Below are 18,472 nucleotides of genomic sequence, written 5' to 3'. Positions count from 1 at the left end.
CCTTGCATCTCTGCCAAAAGTTAAGCACAAAGCACTGCTAGCTGCTCAGCCAAAGCCATGCAGATGATTCCAACTCTGTTCCAGTTGAAATTCATTTTATTCCAACCTCTCTGTTTCCCCACCATACATGGCTATTTCTACCTGGAGTTGCTTTCTTAGCAAATACAGTGAAAATGAGGGAACTGTCCAGTTTCCAAGGGTTAAATAGAAAACACTATTGGGAAAAACACAGAAAAATTAGCAGCATCAAACATGCTGGTTAAAATGTGAATGATGCAAACTGTTCCTGCTTTTTGGCTTAAAAAATTCTCTTCTAGGGATCAACTCTAGGGATACAATTATAAATACCAATGAGGGGAAATATACATTGAGATATTTTTGCAATGTTATAATATCCAAAATGGAAAGAAACTGAATTCCAAAGAGTCAAAAATTGGTATGCTCATGCAATCAGGTATTAAACAGTGAATAAAATCATCTTTGCAAAGATAATTTAGTGATTGAGATACTCAAAAGTTACCTTTAAGTATTTAACATTTTATAAACATTGAACATTGTCTCTTACATTTATTTTCTCTTGATAAATGTATAAAGCACATTTGCATCCTTAGAATTCTGAAATTAAACAATCAATATGATAAAAATCATTATTTCTGAGCAGTATGAGCATTGCTGATTTTAATTTTTGTAGGCTTTTTGAATTCTCCAAACTATCTACAATGAGCATGGGTTAATTATAAAGTCCAGGAAAATATGTAAAGAGAAGTTACAGTGCCTCTTTCAGTTAGGACAAACTTGTAGATCTTTATTTATTTTTTTTAAAGAGAGAGTGAGAGAGAGAAAGAGAATTTTAATATTTATTTTTTAGTTATTGGCGGACACAATATCTTTGTTTGTATGTGGTGCTGAGAATCGAACCTGGGCCGCACGCATGCCAGGCGAGCGCGCGACCGCTTGAGCCACATTCCCAGCCCCTGTAGATCTTTACTTAATAGTGTCTCATCTGCCTGTAGAAAGCTTCAGACACACCCTTGAATACTGAATTCTATGGCTAGTAGAAGTTTTATATCAAGTTTTATCTTTCTAGTGTTGCTGTTCCAAATCACTGTGTTCCCATTAAAAAGACAGACCACATGAACCCTGGGCTTGGTAAAGTGCTCTACAAAACAAAGAAAAAAGAAAAAAAAGAAAAGAAAAGGTTTTTGCATGGCACTTTTAGGAGAGATATTCACTTATTTCTACAAATTTAGAATCCTTTTTATGAATACATGAATATCACTGTCAAAGAGTGCTTGGTGAACATAGCCTACTTTGTGTCCTGTCCAGCTTAACTTCCAAGTAGCCACAGGAGTGGTCTGCTCCACATCAGGATCTAGTCATTGTGGAAACCCTGGCTCCTCAATTGCACAATGGGCCCAGATTTGTTGCCACATGTCTTTTGGGGAGGCACCTGAAATCAGTTATCAGGCAGAGAGAAATGGTTAGGCAAATTTTCCTGAGAAACTTGGTGTTTCCCCAGATAGTAATAAAGTTAAAGCTTCTGATCTACATGTGTGGGGGCAGAAATGCAGATGATGATTAGGAACATGAAACAATAACTCATTTTGGTGGAATTTGGACTTTCAAGTCTTTCTCAAGCAGCTGTGCTGAGAGGTGAGGACTGTATCAACAAGCCAGCCCAGCCTCCAGGCTGCCAGCCACAGAGGAGGACGAGACAGCTGTCTGTAGGTAGATTTTTGATGGGATGATTATTTATTTATTGTATGAAGACTTTTTTATTTTTTAATTGTAGATACTTATAGGGTACAGTGTGACAATTCCTTCCATGGATATAATATGTAATGACAAAATCCGGGTAATTAACATTTCCATCTCTAACTATTGGTTCCCTATTTTTTTTTCTTTTTTGGTAAACAAATGTATGTTTATAAATTAGACTAGGTTTAGATAATCCTAATTTTGTTGGCAACATCCAAAACATCATAATCAGGAGCTGGCTGAACACACACTTCTTTCCATTGGGCTGATGAGGATGCTGACTTTGGCCACGTCATGAGCTTCTTCTTCACTGCCTGTTTGACCTGGTACTTGCTGGCCTTGACGTCCCCAATGAGTGTGTCATTGTCCTCTGTCTTCTTCATGGCAGACTTCGTGATCAGAGGGAACTTAACAGTGGCATAGTGGTCAAGCCTGTTTCTCCTGGGGGAGCTCTTCCAAGGATATTCGGGCTGCCTTGGGAGAGCAGTATCTTGGACTGCCAGAAGGTGGGTGACATGGACATCTCCTTTCCTCTGGCTGTGGACACCTTTCAACACTGCCTCTTTGGCCTTCAGAGCTTTCAAAGCTCGGGCTTTGAAAGGGGTAGGAACTTCCTTCTTGACTCTGGTGCCATCTTAGTGAAAAGGCTGGTTCCCTTGTCTTCTCAGGTTTGTTCCCTCCTCCCCTAATGAGTACAGGACTCCAGCTTAATGGATTTCCTGGCTCTTGGTCATTGGAATGGAGATGGCACTTTTAAATTGGTGCATTATAATTACACGTAATAGCGGGATTCACTGTACCCTATTTATACCTGTGCCTAACAGTTTGATCAATCTCATTCCCCAGCACCTTCCCTTTTCCTCTTCTCCCCCGGTCTACTTGGTCTAATCTACTGATGAAGACGGCATTTTTGAGAACAAGTTCTATATCAGGGTCAGCCTTGCCTGATGAACATCACTACGTTCATTTCACCAGGGCTGAGAGCCTCTTCTTCTCCATGAGTTTTTGAGTCAGTAGACCAGGTAGCTGGCATGTGTTGTGATTTAAGAAGCATTGGGGAAAATATGTTCCCCACTAATGCTGGAGCAGCCACCATTGGTCATTTTTTCATGTCAATACTTGTGCTTTTGAATTTCTTTGAAAAATAAGAGACTGGATATGAACTGTAAAACATGACGTGACCAGTACTTCACCATGAGTTTAGCAAGGGCTTTCTCCCCAGCAGAAGCAGCAATGAATGCGACACCTGGTTTTAGGGAGTGGGTGTTTTTGATCCATCAGGAAGGGAAGAACGCATCCTTGATAAACAGGACAGAAACTTTACCAGTGAAGATATTTCAACAACCAGATTTCATTAATAATATCAAGTCACAATAAGGAAATGACTAATATCCTAAAAAAGACTTAATACATAAGCAATTGAATTTGCCTTTACTTTGTGCTGTCAAATATATATACAAATTTAAGCACTATCCACCTGCCTGTCTTGCCTATAAAGCCAAATTATCCCTCAGGTCCACTCCAGGTAACAGTTGATTGGAGGATCTCGGAGCATTTGACTTGGAGTTCATCATTTTAGGGAGAAGGAAGTTGGAAGAAGCAGACCTGCTTCATAAAGAGAGGTTTAACCTGCTTAAGTGGTCAAGAGAATTTTTGAGGGCAGCCAGGTCTCATTCATCAGAGCCTAGCTAAACATGGTGTCTGCGCCATAATGGAAGAATAATCAGTGTCGGTTGAAAAAATGAATGGCTTTCATACTGAGTGTTAGTTGAACAAGTTGAATTCTGTTTGTTCTTGAAGTTAATCCTCCTTTAAGGCAAACAACTGTCACGGACATCTCAACATTAAAAAAAAAAATTCAGATGCAGATTAAACTCTTAAACAACTGCTTAGAGACTATGCATTTACATGCTAAGAAGTGCAATGTTACACTGACTCTTTCTTTCTGAGTTCCCTCTTGTTAATGTAGGAAACATCTATGACCTATAGGGCCCAGCCCTAATATTTTCTGGCCCAGGGCAAGAACATGATTGGAGGTCCACAAATCACAGGTCTAAATAGGTAAAGCTACAAACCAAGTTAATGAAGTACTGAATACAATATGTGTTAGCCTCCCACTTTAATAACCCATTTTAACTATCTGGAAGGTGTGATTAAAATTTAGAATCTTGGACTCTCTGAGTTTTGTGCTGAAAAGTGGAAGTATGAGGGGAGCTGTCTCACACATAGCCCATACCAGGTAAGACATCCCAGATGGCACAAGCATGTTTGGTCTTCTCCTCCCTAGCTCCCAGAAGGACCCACTCAGACCCAGGGCTACTCACACCGGCAGTGTTGCCAGCTGCTTTCATCCTTGTGAGGGTAACATGTTCTGAAGCCGCCATCTTGAACAGGCCATTCTTGGATCCTCTCTACCCTGAGTGGTCAAGATCACTGCTCCTGGATCTATAATGTGCCTACAATCCACCTGAGGATCTTATTAAAAAGCTGGGGGTCTGGGGTAGAACTGAGAGCCTGTGTTTCCAACCAGCTCCCAGCTGATGGCTTAGGAACCCACTCTGTTACCAAGCACCAAGAAGGAATGGGCGCTAGATGGGTGTGCCCTCTAGGCTCTTAGTCATTTCACCCTATAGGGACAACCAGGACCAAGGAGAGCTAGAAGGGGCTCAGGGAAGAGGTCCCTTGCTCTAGTCTCAGGGTGGTTCTGGACCCTTCTTGCCACCATCTCCATTGCATCAATGGGCTCTGTTCCCACACTGCTGGGCTCTGGTCCTCTCCCACCTTCGACACCCTTTGATCTCCCACCCACTCTCCCTAGTCAAGTTTTTCTTGGCTCCTTTCTCCTTCCCACTCCCTCCCCCGCTCCTCTCTTACGCCACAAAACAAATGTAAAATAACATCTCAAAAATATTAAGAATTAATGCTGATGAAATCATGGTTTTGTTTTCTTGGAGTGGAAGCAGGCAGTAACAACAATCTTAGACACAGACTCCAGGGCTGGGCTATTTGTTTGTGGAATTCCTATCTGTTCACCCATGACCTGAAATCAGGATTTTCAAATACAATGCTTGCTGGATTCAGGCACTCTTAAGGTTTTTTCCCCCCATATTTTTATTTTGCCAAGGCTAAAAAAGCTGCAATCTCATCTAATGGAATCAGATAGGCTGCTAAAAATAACCCATGCAAGTTCTTATTACAAGTGGGGTATACCACCGGACCCCGCTGCTGCCGGTACTGCGAAGAAGCTTAATCCTTCAACTCACCCGGGTTCAAGTATCTGCACTGGTTTTGAGTTCTTTTCTTCTATCCAAGGCCGTTTTCCCACTATTTGCCCCAGTTATTTGAACAGGTGGCTATGCACACCCTATGCTAATGTGAGGCTTTTGTCTGATTTCAGATTGCTCAGGGACCTATTTAAAAGAGAAATGTTTTCTTGCTAAACTATTCACACCTGCTTTGAAAAACACCCCGCGTTGAACTAAAATACCGAGCCAGAGAGGTCTTCCTCTCCAACTGGGCACGCGTTCACTGTCCTTCCTCCGCACCGACAAGCAACCCCAAGGTCCGCGATCTGTGCCTTAGGCTGTTTCCCCTCCGCGGTTCCGTCTAGAAGCAAGCCGGCATTAGGAAGTTTTGGGGGTGCCTCGCTGGATCCTCGCTGGATCTGGTGGATGGCGGGGTGCAGGTGGATGCACGAGGTCTCGGGGGCACTCACCAGACCACAGCCTTGGCCTGAGCCAAGCGCTCCACTGACCCTTGGTCCCCGGCACTTTCCGGGGGAGCTTGGTGCGGCGAGTCGGCGGGGGCGGAAAAGCGAGAGCGCGGGCGCGGGGCCGCGCTTGGCGCGCGATCATAGGCGGGCAACCCGGGACGCTCGGCGCGCGCGCGTCCTGGACGCAGATCACAGGCGCCCGCCCTCCGCCACGGCCAGAGCGGGAGCCCGCCTGCTGCCTGGAACGCGATCACAGCCGGTGACTCCGCGCCCTGAAGCCAGGGAGGGGGCGCGCCAGGCCCCTGGGGAGAGTGATCGCTGGCTCTTTCCCACGGGGAGGCCCAGGGCTTCTCCCAGCTCTCCCGCAAGTGCGTCCTCCACAGGTGGGAAGGTGGCACAGAGAAGTGAGAGAAATCGGGAGGCATGGCGAAGGGACCCTGGGAGGGGGTGTGTAGACACATTCCAGTACCTGCCATTTGGTAGCCACCAGACTATGGATTCCCAGGGATGTACTGAGGATGGGCTTTCTAGATTTCGTTTTAGTTTATTTGTTTTTAACCATCTGAACGCTTTTAGTTCACCGGCCTCAAGAAAAGAAAGAGGGAAGTGCACATAGAATAGGCCAGGCCAGCTTGGATATAGTTTAAAGGATCCCACCTTACCCACAAAAATGGGTATGATGATGCCCAGTTCTCTCCTGGCCTGTCATACCCCACTTGTGCGCTGTAGGTGGACTCCTGAGCTGCCTTCCTCGTTTTAGCTGTAGGCACTCAGGGCGGCCGCACTGTGTGCCCGCACACATAAACACAGGTAGTCTTGGGAGACCGCAAGACAGCAGAACCCTCCATGCACCCTTTATGATGGTCCTGTCGCTTATCATCTGTAAAGGAGGTTGTGGAAGGCAGCAGCTGTTTCCAAGCCAGTGGGCAAAAGCCCAGAGAACCATTGGAAGGGATCCCCTGGGTACACACACTCACCAAGCATGACCAGTAGTTTAAGCCAAACTGAATGGCTAGAAAATCGTATGTTGTTTTTCAAATTTATATAAGGCAAGGGATTAAGAAAATATTATTTCATTGTAAAACATTAATTTAGAGTTCAGGGTAATTCTTCTTAAAAGGCATTTACCCTTTTGGCAGACCACAGTAATGGTGCTGATAGAGGGAAGGCGTTCTAGTTGCTTCCCAACCCATCCACACTTCCCACTATGAGTGGCAACCACTTGGAGTTGAATTGGTGGAGGTCAGTGGTTCACAAGCCTGACTGCACATTAGAATCACCTGAGAAGTTATTTATTTTGTACTGAGGAGGATTGAACTCAGGGATACTCGGCCACTGAGCCACATCCCCAACCCTATTTTTTATTTTATTTAGAGACAGGGTCTTGCTGAGTTGTTTAGGACCTTGCTAAGTTGCTGAGGCTGGCTTTGAACTTGCAATCCTTCTGCCTCAGCCTGCCAAACAACTGGTATTACAGGTGTGCACCCAGTGATTTTTTTTTTTTTGAAAGGTAATGTTGGTGTTTCACTATGGAGAATGAATCTAAATGGAGAGCAATAAGGGCCAGAAACTAATTAGGACAGGGATGCAGTGTGTTTAGGGACCAAATTTTGTGGGCCTGGGAAGTTAGAGGAAATTCCAGAAACTTAAAGGGCTGCCATGTCAATTAAACAAATGTGGTCTTGGAGAGAATTCTTACTTTAGCCTCTTCATTGTAACTGGTAACATATTCTAAAGAGGAGAGACAAAAGAAGAGAAGAAAATTAATTAAAAATTTAAAGATGATGTTTCATGCATTTTTCTAAACCTTTTTTAAACCATAGAACTATGAAAATTTTTAACATATTGACACATTACCAGGAACTCATAATAATATGAATTTTGATTAAAGTAAAGACCAAATAGTGGTCTCAGATTAAATGCACAAAATTATTAAAATTTGTTATGCTTGTTTCAAAGTGGGCTTATTAAGGCATGCATTATATCTAATAAAATTCACCTATTTTGTTTTATTTATTTATTTATTTTTGAGAAGAAGTCTTGCTATGTTGTCTAGATCAGTCTCAAACTCCTGGTCTTAAAGGATCCTCCTGCCTCAGCCTCCTAAGTAGCTGAAGCCATAGGAGTATACCACTGTGCTCAGCTCTAAAATTCACCAATTTCAAATGTGTTCAGGTTGATAAATTTTAAAATGTATACAGTCATGTGACTATCACTGTAATCAAAATAGGTAATATTTCCATCATCACCAAAAGTTCCCTTGTGGGAAAAAAAAGGGTTCCCTTTTGCTCCTATGAAGTCAATCTACTTCTTATGTCTCATGCCCTTGGCAACCACTGATCAGTTATCTATCTTTACAGTGTTGCTTTTCCCAGAATTTATATAAAGGAGTCAATTTGTAGCTTTTTGAATCAGGCTTCTTTCACTTAAAATACTTTTGAAATGCAATCATGTTGTTGCATTTATCAGTACTTAGTTCCTTTTTGTGAATGAGTAGAGTCTTCTCTGTGGATGTATCACAAATGATTTATCCAGTCACCAGCTGATGGACATTTGGGATGTGCAGTGACTGAAGACAGCCATCCTAATCCCTGGAGATTGTGAATATTTCCTTACATGGCAAAAGGTGTAACTGTGAAGGATCTTTAGAGAGGGAGAGCTTATCCTGGCTTTTCTGGGTGAATCCCAAATGCCACCACCTATGTCTTTATTACAGAGAGGCAGGGGGAGATTAGGCACAGACATATGGAGGAGAGGTGATGTCAAGATGGAGCAGAGAGAGACCCAGCCAGAAGACAGGGATGCCAACAGCCCCTGGAAGCTGGAGGAAGTTAAGGAAGGACTCTCCCCTACAGCCTCCAGAGAGGAAGGCCCTGCCTACACCTTGATTTTGAACTTTGGCCCTCCAGAACTGAGTATGTTTTTGTTGTTTTACACAATTAAAGAGAACACTGGTTTCTTTACATCTCACTAGCTCTTGCTGTTGTCAATCTTTTTAATTTTAGCCATTCTACTGGGCATGTAGTGGTATCTCCTTTGGTTTTAATATGCATTTCCCTTATGGCTAGTGATGTCGAACAGCTTTGCATGTGCTTATTTGCTGTGTAGATTTTCTTTTGTGAAAGGTCTGTTCAAAGGTTTTGTTTAATTTATATTGAATGGTATTTTTATCATTGATACTTTATATGCTTTTAGTCTATACTATCACTGACAATAACATAACTTAAATTTTATTTTAGTGAGAATGAACAAAGAATATAAGAACAAAATAAAGCATCTTTTGGTTTATATATTTCATTATCAAACACAACATACCCAATAGCTTTTTAGTGAACTCTATCTTATATCTCTATCGCATATTAACATTTGGAACAATGGGGCTGAGTCAGAACTTCTTATCAGTGGCAACATCAAGTCTATTCATTTCTTTTGTTTTTGTTGGAGCACAAAGCGTGTTGTAGCAAAGAACACAAACTGTATGTTTTGTAATATTTGGGTACTCTTGCGATAGGTTGCTCCAAAAATCATTAATTGTTTCATCTTGGAGAGCTTGCATTCCAGTTTTTCAGGATCTGGAGGCTGAAATTATTCAATTATTTATCTTTATTCTGAATTGTTCAACTTTGGGCTTCTTCAGAGCCACAAAATTGATTTTCTATTTTAAACATCCCTCTTTAAGAAACCTATATGTGGAAAGCTGAGTAAAATAAATGTTTTAATATATATTGAACATGGAGTAGTATTACAACTAGATGCTGAGATTATAAGGTTCACAGCAGCTGACAGCTGCCTAATAGCACTGCAAAATGAGTTGAACAAGTGTTGTCTGGTATATTCATGGCACCAAATATTAACATCAGACGACCATGTATTTGTTACATCTTGGTCTCCCCTGATGGATTGTACCATTTTAAGAAGTGATATTTCCATCTTTTTATAATAACTTCTATATAAATATGTTTAGCATTAGTCTGTCTTACAAATATGTTCTAAAATACATTTTATATTTATATTTATATTTATATTTATCTTCTTGATATATCCTTGCATAATTTTCTTTAAATATTTGCCTTTTAAGGTTATGGAACAGTTTTAAGGTTATGGACAGGTCCCAAGCAGATTCACATTCATGGGAAACATTAAAATATCTACTGTTAATAAAAAGTTTAGAAAATCTCCAGACTATATAATTTTAGAGGTATTTCCATTTTACAATTTGGCTTTACTACAACTTAAAACTCCATAGCATTTGGGGTTGTTAGGGGAGAACTAAGAGAAAAGAAAAAGAAATATGGAAGTAGAGATAAGATAAAGCAAATGGAGAAATACGAACAAAATGATGTTGCTTCATGATTTTTCTGTTCCTCTCTTTCTCTTTCTCTTTCTCTTTCTCTTTCTCTTTCTCTTTCTGTGCCTCTACCTCCTCCTTCTGTGATAGGCAGAATTCCAAGATGTTCCTCAAATTCTGGGCCCTGGTGTATACATACCCCTTTCCCTAGATATTCAATAAAACACTAATCTAGGTGCTACTCTGAAGGGATTTTGCAGATGCATTGAAGGTCCCAAGACAACTGACTTTAAGATTAACCATGGGCCTGACCTTGTCAGAAACAAGGAAGCTGGAGAAATTTGAAGCATGATAAGGACTGGATGTCATGGAAGTGACAAAAGTCATGTGACATGAAATACAGGTAGCTTCTAGGAGCTGAGAGCAGCCTCGCTGACAGCCAGCAAGAAAATGGGGACCCCAGACCCACACTAGCAAGGAAATATATCCTGCAACAATCTGAAAGAACTTGGAAGTGTGTTCTTCTAGAGTCTATCTCCCCAAAACACAGAACCCCAGTATACCCATGAGGAAAACATCAGACAGAGCAACACTGAGGACTAGTCCACAAAATATCTGACCAATGTTTCTCAAAACTGTCAAAAGTCATCAAAAAGAAGGAAGTCTAAAAAACAGTTGTAGACCAGAGGAGGCCAGAGAAACATAACTAAATGTGATGTGGTATCCTGGATGGATTCTGCAATAGAAAAAATTAAGAACCGGTAAAGACATACTGAAATCCAAATAATCAATGGCATTTTATCATAGTGTACAAATATGGGTCCCTTAGTTGTGATAAATGTACTATTGTAAGATATTAACAATGGAGCAAACTGAGTATATGCAACTTTTCAGTAAATCTAAAAGTATTCTAAAATAAAATATTTATTTTTAGATTTTATGAAAATAGTATGATTATTCCATAGAGCTTGAAGCTTTAAGAAATTACTGCTGCCATGAAAAAAATTAGGCAATGGCTAAGTAAATTATAGATATAATTAGATACAAAATAAAGATGATTTTTATTGGTGTTTTATTATTAAAAACATCACCTTTAAAAAAAAAAGAATGCTGGGCTGGGGTTGTGGTTCAGTGGTAGAGTGCTTGCCTAGTTGCCTAGCATGTGTGAGGTAATGGGTTTGATCCCCAGCATCACATTAAAAAATCAACAAAATAAAGGTGTTGTATCCATCTATAACTAAAAATTTTTTTTAAATAAAAATACTATGCTATTATTTATTTTATAGAAGTTATTAAATTTGTCAATGAGTATTTACCATCTTTTACAAATATATATTATCTAATTTCTAAGTTAATTATAGTTTCTCATCTCACTTGTTTATCCTGGATGCATATTTCTTTTTATAAAGAACTTACATAGACTTATTGACGATACAGGAACAATGTTGTGGCTGAATGTTTGTCTACCCCTCAAATTCATATGTTGAAGACCTAAGTCCCAATATGATAGTATTAGGAGGTAGGGCCTTTAGGAATTAATTAAATTTGGACAGGGTCATGAGGGTGAGATCTTCATGGTAGGATAAGTACCCTTGTAAGAGACCAGAGGACTTGTTCTTCCTTGAGTTCTCTCTTCTCTCTCTCTCTCTCTCTCTCTCTCTCTCTCTCTCTCTCTCTCTCCCCCCCCCCCTCTCTCTCTCTCTCACACACACACACACACACACACATACCTACACACCTCCTTCTCCAACAGTGTGGACACACAACAAGAAGATGACTACCTGCAAACCAGGAAGAGGGCCCCACTAGGAGCAAAACCAATTAGCATCTTCCTCTTGGACTTTATAGTCTCCAGAAACATGAGAAATAAATGTCTGTAGTTCAAGCCATCCAGTCAGTATTTTGATACAACAGTACAAGCAAAATAAGACAAATAGTAAACTTCCTGAATTGTATAGCTGGAGATCAAAAGGCTTTTGCCTCTCCCCCTACTACTCCAACAGTACCACCAACCACAACCATCATTAGGGATAGTTTAGCTGGGTACAGAATTCCTTATGGCAGTTATTTTCCTTCATCATTTAGAAGATAATGCTTTATTGTCTCCTGGCATCTATTCTTCTTGATGAAAAGTCCAAATTAACTTTCATTATTTTTACTTTATAGATATTCTATCTTATCTTCATAACTTTAATAATTCTTATCTTTGATGATATACTATTATGTTAGTTTGTGATATTTTAAGATATGGATTCATTTTTATTTGACACTTCCTGTCATTATGCTTCCTAACTCTGGAAAGTCATATCTTTCATCAATGCTGGAAAATTTTCAACCATTGTTCTTTTAAAAATTGTTGTTCTGCCTTTCTGGAGAGCTTTCCCTACTTCATTCACTCTCATTAGGCCTAGATTGAAGTATCTCAATCTGTCTTGCATATGCATCTTCAATGCCCTTTTATAGCTCTCATCTCTTTATCTCTGTGCTAAATTCTGTTTTAATTCTTCTCCTAATTAGTTAACTTAATTCAGTCTAACATTGACTCTTTTATTCCCCACGTCTTTTTCATACACTCTTTATTTTACTTCTTGCCTGCCTTTGCATCTTGATTTTGTTTTGTTGTTTTGTTTTGTTTTTTAAAGTGCCGGGGATCAGACACAGGGCATTATGCATGTTCGACAAGTGCTCTAACCCTGAACCACACCCCAAGCCTGATTTCTTGTTCTTCTTAATGAATAATATTCCTTTTTAAAAATCTCCTTGATAAGTTTAAGTTATATTTAGATAGCTTTGAACTTTTCTTTTTGCCTGGGGTGAATTCCTCTCCCCACTGCTGAGGCACTTGGCTGATTTTCGGAGCCTTAGTTTGCCTCATGTACTGCAGGATGAGAGTTTAAAAGGTTATCTGCACTGGAATTCCTCTCCTCTATCTTAATTGGGATTAGGTAGTGGTTTGGTGATCATTTTACTCACAAGACTTCCCACCTCCTGTCCATAAGCAGGTTTTATATTGGTGGTTTGGAGAACTCATCTTGTGACGTTGGGGTCTTAAAAAACATACGTGGAGCTAAGGTGGGAGAGGGGGAAGGGTTGGTCCAGATTCTGGTTGTGAAAATGTATTGATTTTTACAATTTGGGGAAGTTACTAAGCTTTATATAAGGCACAAAGCCAGGTAGCAATTATAGCGTTTCAGCTTGCCCCTTCCTTTTCAGGGAAACTCCTGACCCAGTCCTAGTTTTGAACCTGAGCTTGGTCCCATCGCTTTTCTCATGTGGGGTCCAAATCCTGGCCATTTCGGCCCACATTTGAACCTCCTAGACATGCCACACAAGTCACATGAAGTTAAGTCACAGTAAGCAGTCTTCTTCAAAATGAGCTAAGCACATGTTAAAATCTGAAAATGGTCTAACATGGGTGGTAAATATCCCCCACTTGACCCTTCCTTCCTGTCTAGTCTCTGGATGGGGGGCTTTGAGGGCTGGCTTCCAGCTGGTTTGAGTAAGGGGAGGCTTCAGCAGGAGCGCCATGCACCAGGAAAGCAGAAGGTGGAGCGACGACTTCTTTCTCCTTCTGAGCTTCAGGGAAGCATGTCTGACAGTAAGTGACCCCTCTGTATCCCCCTAGGACAACAGCTCTTCCCCCTCACTCCAGCTCTCACTGGGCACCAAACACTGTCTCCTCCCCTCGTCCCACCCAGTGGTTGAAACAGTTTTCCACTGGTGACAGTCTGTACATCTCCCTGTCATGGGATCATCCCGTACTTGAGCGTCTCTACGGAGCCTGTCCTTTTTGTGTGATGGAAATGTGGGTAGGTTGATAGAGAGATCTATTTCCCCACTCCTCAGAGCTCTAGGAACCTCATCTATTTTTGTTCACTCATTCATATTTATAACACTGGGTAAGGCACTGCTTGTACACCCTGTGGAAGACTCAAAATCTGTCAAACATAGGCCCACACATCATTCCAGTCTCTATCTGGTCATTCCCTTTATTACATCCACCATCCAGATAAAATCATGGTGTCCACTGCTTTCTTACAAAACTCCGTACTTTACTCTCCTGATACTTTATTACCTAACACTCCTTGTCTTAACTGCCCCTCTGCCTCCTCCATTATCTATTCCATCTTTATCTTTCAAATTTCATTAAAGCACTTTCCACCAGGAAGCCACCTCTAGTTCTGTGACCTGATTGACATTTCTCTTTTCTGCAATTATTCTCAGAGCATTTGGCACAGAATATACCAGATACAATGCTAAGCATTTTACACAGATTTTTCAAATACCTCCCTCATACAGTTGTTGTGAGGGTTCACAACAACTGTATGAGGGAGGTACTATTATGTCCCCTATCACAGATTAGAAAACTAAATCTCAGTGTGTTTAAGAGCAGTCCAAGTTCAATAAGTGATGGAACTGGGATCTTATCTGGATTATGTAACCATCATGCAAATCACCCTTTGCATTTACAACACTAACAATTTTGTTGTAATTCTTGTTGTCATTTTGTTTTGTTTTGGTACCTATTTACACCATGCAGTTATAATCCAAGGGCATTGTGTTGCTCACTTCACTCTTCTCTAGTGACTGCCACAGTGTTAGAGAGGAATGAAGTCACTGCCAATCTCAAAAGCAACAGAAAGACCAATTCCACATTCTCAGGTGTTTATACTTGCTATGGAAATTCACAGCTAGTTGAGGGTGGGCGTGGCTTATCTTCCAAAATCAACTTTTAAAAATGTTACATATTAATCTTAATATCTTCCAAAATATGCCCAAAGAATTTTGACTTTTCTAGTAAAAAAAAAAAATTCCCTTTGAATTTTTACAGCAAAACTTAGGGCTGTAATCAAAATGATGTAAGAAAATATCAGTGTTTATATCATTAATTTTGTGTCTTATCCTTCTCAGAATCATGTAAATATATTGATTGAACATGTAAGTGTTCCATTAATATTTGATGAATAGTAATCATGGTAACAGAGTAAACGATGGGAAGATGGAAGTCTGGGATTCTGAGCATCTTTGTGAGTTCTGTCTTACTAATAAAAGTCATGCTGAAAGAATTGAGGACACACTGGTTTTCAGGGAGACTTTTTTCTTATTCAAGGGTAAGACCTAGGTATACAAGGATGCTTGTAATAAATAGAGGATCTCTGGATGAGTGGAATATTTGGTAGTGCATAGACTTTAGATGAAGATAAATCTGGCTTTGAATTTCAGTTCCACAGTTTACTAACATGGTCTTGAGCAAGTTAATAAAAATCTGTGAGATACAGTTTCCATATTTGTAAACTAGAGGTAATTCCTGTTTCTCTGGCATCAAGCAAGCTGGTATGCATGAGTATGGCTCTGCCAGCTATTAGAAAATGCTGAATTACTCCTGACAAAGTGAATAGAGCCCTACTACCTCAGGCTTCCCAAGTTTTTGCTGCCAACCAGCTGCCCTGGCCTCTCCCACAAGAATCTCTTTCCCCTGGGAGTGTTCATGAGGCAGAAAATAAGGGGTTAATGCCTGGTGCACTGTAGACCTCCAGGATTCCATGCCAGTTCCACAGGGACCCTTCCACATTTGTTCTGATCCATAGGTGAGTATTTTAATATTTTGTATATCATTCTACTTTTATGGGGTTGTTGGGCACATAAAATGGTTTACTATTTATACAATTTTTTTGCACAGTTCCTAATACATTCTAAATAGACAAGGCATGATATTTGTAGTGGAAATATTTCTTTTCTGTTCTGTCCTTGGATCCATCAACCTATTCTGGCCATAGATCATATTTCCCATGCATAACTAACTTGGGGATGGGGGTGGGTAACATGTGATTGATTCTGACCAATTAAAATAGTTAACCTTTCCTGTCAGGTGATTGGTGCAGGAATGGGTACATGACCCAAAGTTGGTCCAATGAGCCATGCTTGGCTTATGCTTTTAAGAGGGAGCACATGAAGAGGAATATGGAGTAGCTGCCAAATAATCTCCAAAGTCTCTTTCGACTCTAACACTGTTACAGAGCACCCAACATATGCTGATAAAAGTCATATTCAGCTGCAAGAGATGGCAGCAACTGAGTGTATAACTTGAGCATACATATCCAGCAAAACCTGAATGAGATTTTCTTAAACATTAAATAATTTCCACCCCACTTTCTATTTAAATTTGAATGGGGGTTTTGACACTGCGAGTCATACTACAGTGGCTCGATATTATGATCGTTTGGCAAACATGTAGTGAATACTTACATGTGCTATTATACTGCCTCCTGTTTTTATCCTCTGTGAGACTCTGATCCCTTTCTCCACCCATGACATTCAACAATGTCCCTGAGGCTGAAATCACTGAGCCTTGCTTTCCATTTACTTCCTTTTAGGACTCTCAAGGAAATATCTTTCCACTCTATAGTTTATTTGAACTCCATCAGTGAGGTAACAGTGTGTCCATTCTGGAGACTATGAAATTCTCTATGCCAAAAGTGACATTTTACAACTATCTATTACTCCCTGGAAGAAATGAACATCTATTTTGCCAAAACATATGGTCAACAAGTGCAAGCTGACACTCTCCAAAATAAAAAGGGTGGAGAAATATTCACAGTTTGTGATCAACTAAGGCTATGACTATACTAATATGCTTAGTTTGATCAGCAACTTCTGGGTATTATAAAGTTGGATGCCCAAAGAGTCATTTAAAACATTTAACAGGGATATAATTCATTCATGAACATAGGCAAAGTCACTGGTCTCTGAAATGTTAGTGACCTCCCCTTGCTATTGACCTTCATAACAAAATCAGGTCAAGCATGTATCATTCAGTCAGTTCTGCAATGGCCAAACAGCCCGAATCAACCGACTGTGGGAACTATACTTCAAGTGATGACTGAATGGAAAATTATTATGTGCAGGGTTTTTCCAGGCCACACCCTCTACCTATTGGGCATTTGAGGACAGAGTTACAATGTAGAATCTCTTGGCAAGCCTCTGTTCAAAGTTTCTGGGACTCATTTTCCCAACCACTCAGATAGGAGAGAACTGCCTTCTTTCAAGCACATCCAGAGGAGAAAGTTTTAAAATTTCCCTGCTGAGTCCTTTCTGGAAAATATGAGGTTGCACAATTTTTACAGATTAAAATTCCCCAAGGAGCCCTTGATTTTTAGAAGCTCACTCACATTCTTTGGAATTACACTAGGGAATGAGCCTGTATGATACCATGCAGCATCTCTCAGTCCATTTTGCTGTAGAGTCAGGCAGAGGACAGATCCATGACACATTCTTAACTCGAAGGCTTTTCATATTCTGCAGAACAGCTCTCTCAGGAACTCTTTCTTCCATTTGGAAGTGCCCAAACTGAAGCATTCAAGTTGATTCTGACTTAACTACTTTCAGTTTTGAGTATTCTGCAAAAGAGACTTCTGACTTGGAATGATCTTAGATATGACTTGGCAATTACTCCAAACTTCTTTTCCTGTGTCTTCCCAAAGGGTATAGATTCATAAATTAAAAAGTGACTGCTGATGAATACCCCATGATCTCTCTCATATGTGGAAGCTAAAAGAGCTAATCTCAAAATAAAAAAGTAGAATAGTGACTACTAGAGGCTAAGAATGGTAGAGGACAGAGATTGAATAATGAGACCTCCATTACATGAGACAGGAGTGATAAGTTCTAATGTTCTACAGCACTACTGCAACTATTCACAAACATTTCTTAATGTATTTGAAAAGAACTAGAAGAGTGGGGCTTGAAAGCTCCACACATAAAGAAATGTACTACCCTGATATGATCATTACACCACGTATACATGTATTAAAATATCACACTGTGTCCCACAAAAATGTACAATTATTACATGGTAATTTTTTAAAAAGTGGAAAGCCAAGAATGGCCTTGATTAGCCCCTAGTTCTCTATGGAAAATATGCAAACAGACTCTAACATAATACCAAAAAAAGCAAAATCATAAACATTGCACTTAGTATGTTTTTCACAGATAAACCCGAAAAAGAATACTTTCTCAGTTGAATTGTGTCAGATAAGAGAAATCACAATAAAATATCAAGTACAAGGAATCCCAGTAGCACATGGTTTGTGGAAGATGTACCAGCAAATGTGTAAACCTACTTAAGATATTCCACATGAACATTTGAAATATATCAACATAGGTATCTCAATTCCTTAATTACTATGTTTAAAGAAGCAAATATCAAGGCACCATAATTGTCTCTCAAATCTTTATTTTGGGGAAGAAATCTTTCCCTGTTTGCTTTTAACCCTTGGGCAATTTTTAGAGAAAGAAAATCAGATCAATCCATCCACCCACTTCTAATTATGCAGAGGAAGAAATAATATGCCTTTCTTAATACAAAGTGGGAAAATTACAATTGACTTCAGATTCCTTTGATAGAAATGAAGGCTTTCAGTTTGTCTCTGGGTGTGAAGCTTTTGGAGTTATAGTTTTGAATATGTGACTTTCTATAGATGAGGGTCTGAGGGTCTGAAAGAGCTCTTTCTTCAGGAAACACTGATTGACAAAAAGAACTAGAGAAAGTGGGCAGAGCTGTAAAGTAAGTTCATTTATTCACACCTATAGAATTTAAATTACTGAACAATTTAATTAGACATCTTGTAGTTTCAGAGACTTGGGTAAGTCTAAACTGAGGTTTGGCATAAAGAAGAATGAAATTGTGGCATTTGCCAGTACATAGATGGAACTGG

The 18,472-nt window shown here is 40.0% G+C and overlaps 1 long non-coding RNA gene across 1 annotated transcript; it reads left to right on the top strand.

Moving 5' to 3' along the window:
* The first annotated feature begins 5,691 nt into the window (after positions 1-5,691).
* LOC144378440 (uncharacterized) lies at positions 5,692-8,440 on the top strand. Its single transcript, XR_013440085.1, has 2 exons — positions 5,692-5,853; positions 8,187-8,440. It is a non-coding gene; the product is annotated as an uncharacterized LOC144378440 (long non-coding RNA).
* The last annotated feature ends 10,032 nt before the right edge of the window (positions 8,441-18,472 follow it).

The sequence above is a fragment of the Ictidomys tridecemlineatus genome, chromosome 6, assembly GCF_052094955.1.
Source record: "Ictidomys tridecemlineatus isolate mIctTri1 chromosome 6, mIctTri1.hap1, whole genome shotgun sequence".
Classification (NCBI taxonomy): Eukaryota; Metazoa; Chordata; class Mammalia; order Rodentia; family Sciuridae; genus Ictidomys; species Ictidomys tridecemlineatus.
The sequence above is the reverse complement of the archived record's forward strand: the minus strand, read 5'-3'. Positions and strand labels throughout refer to the sequence as shown.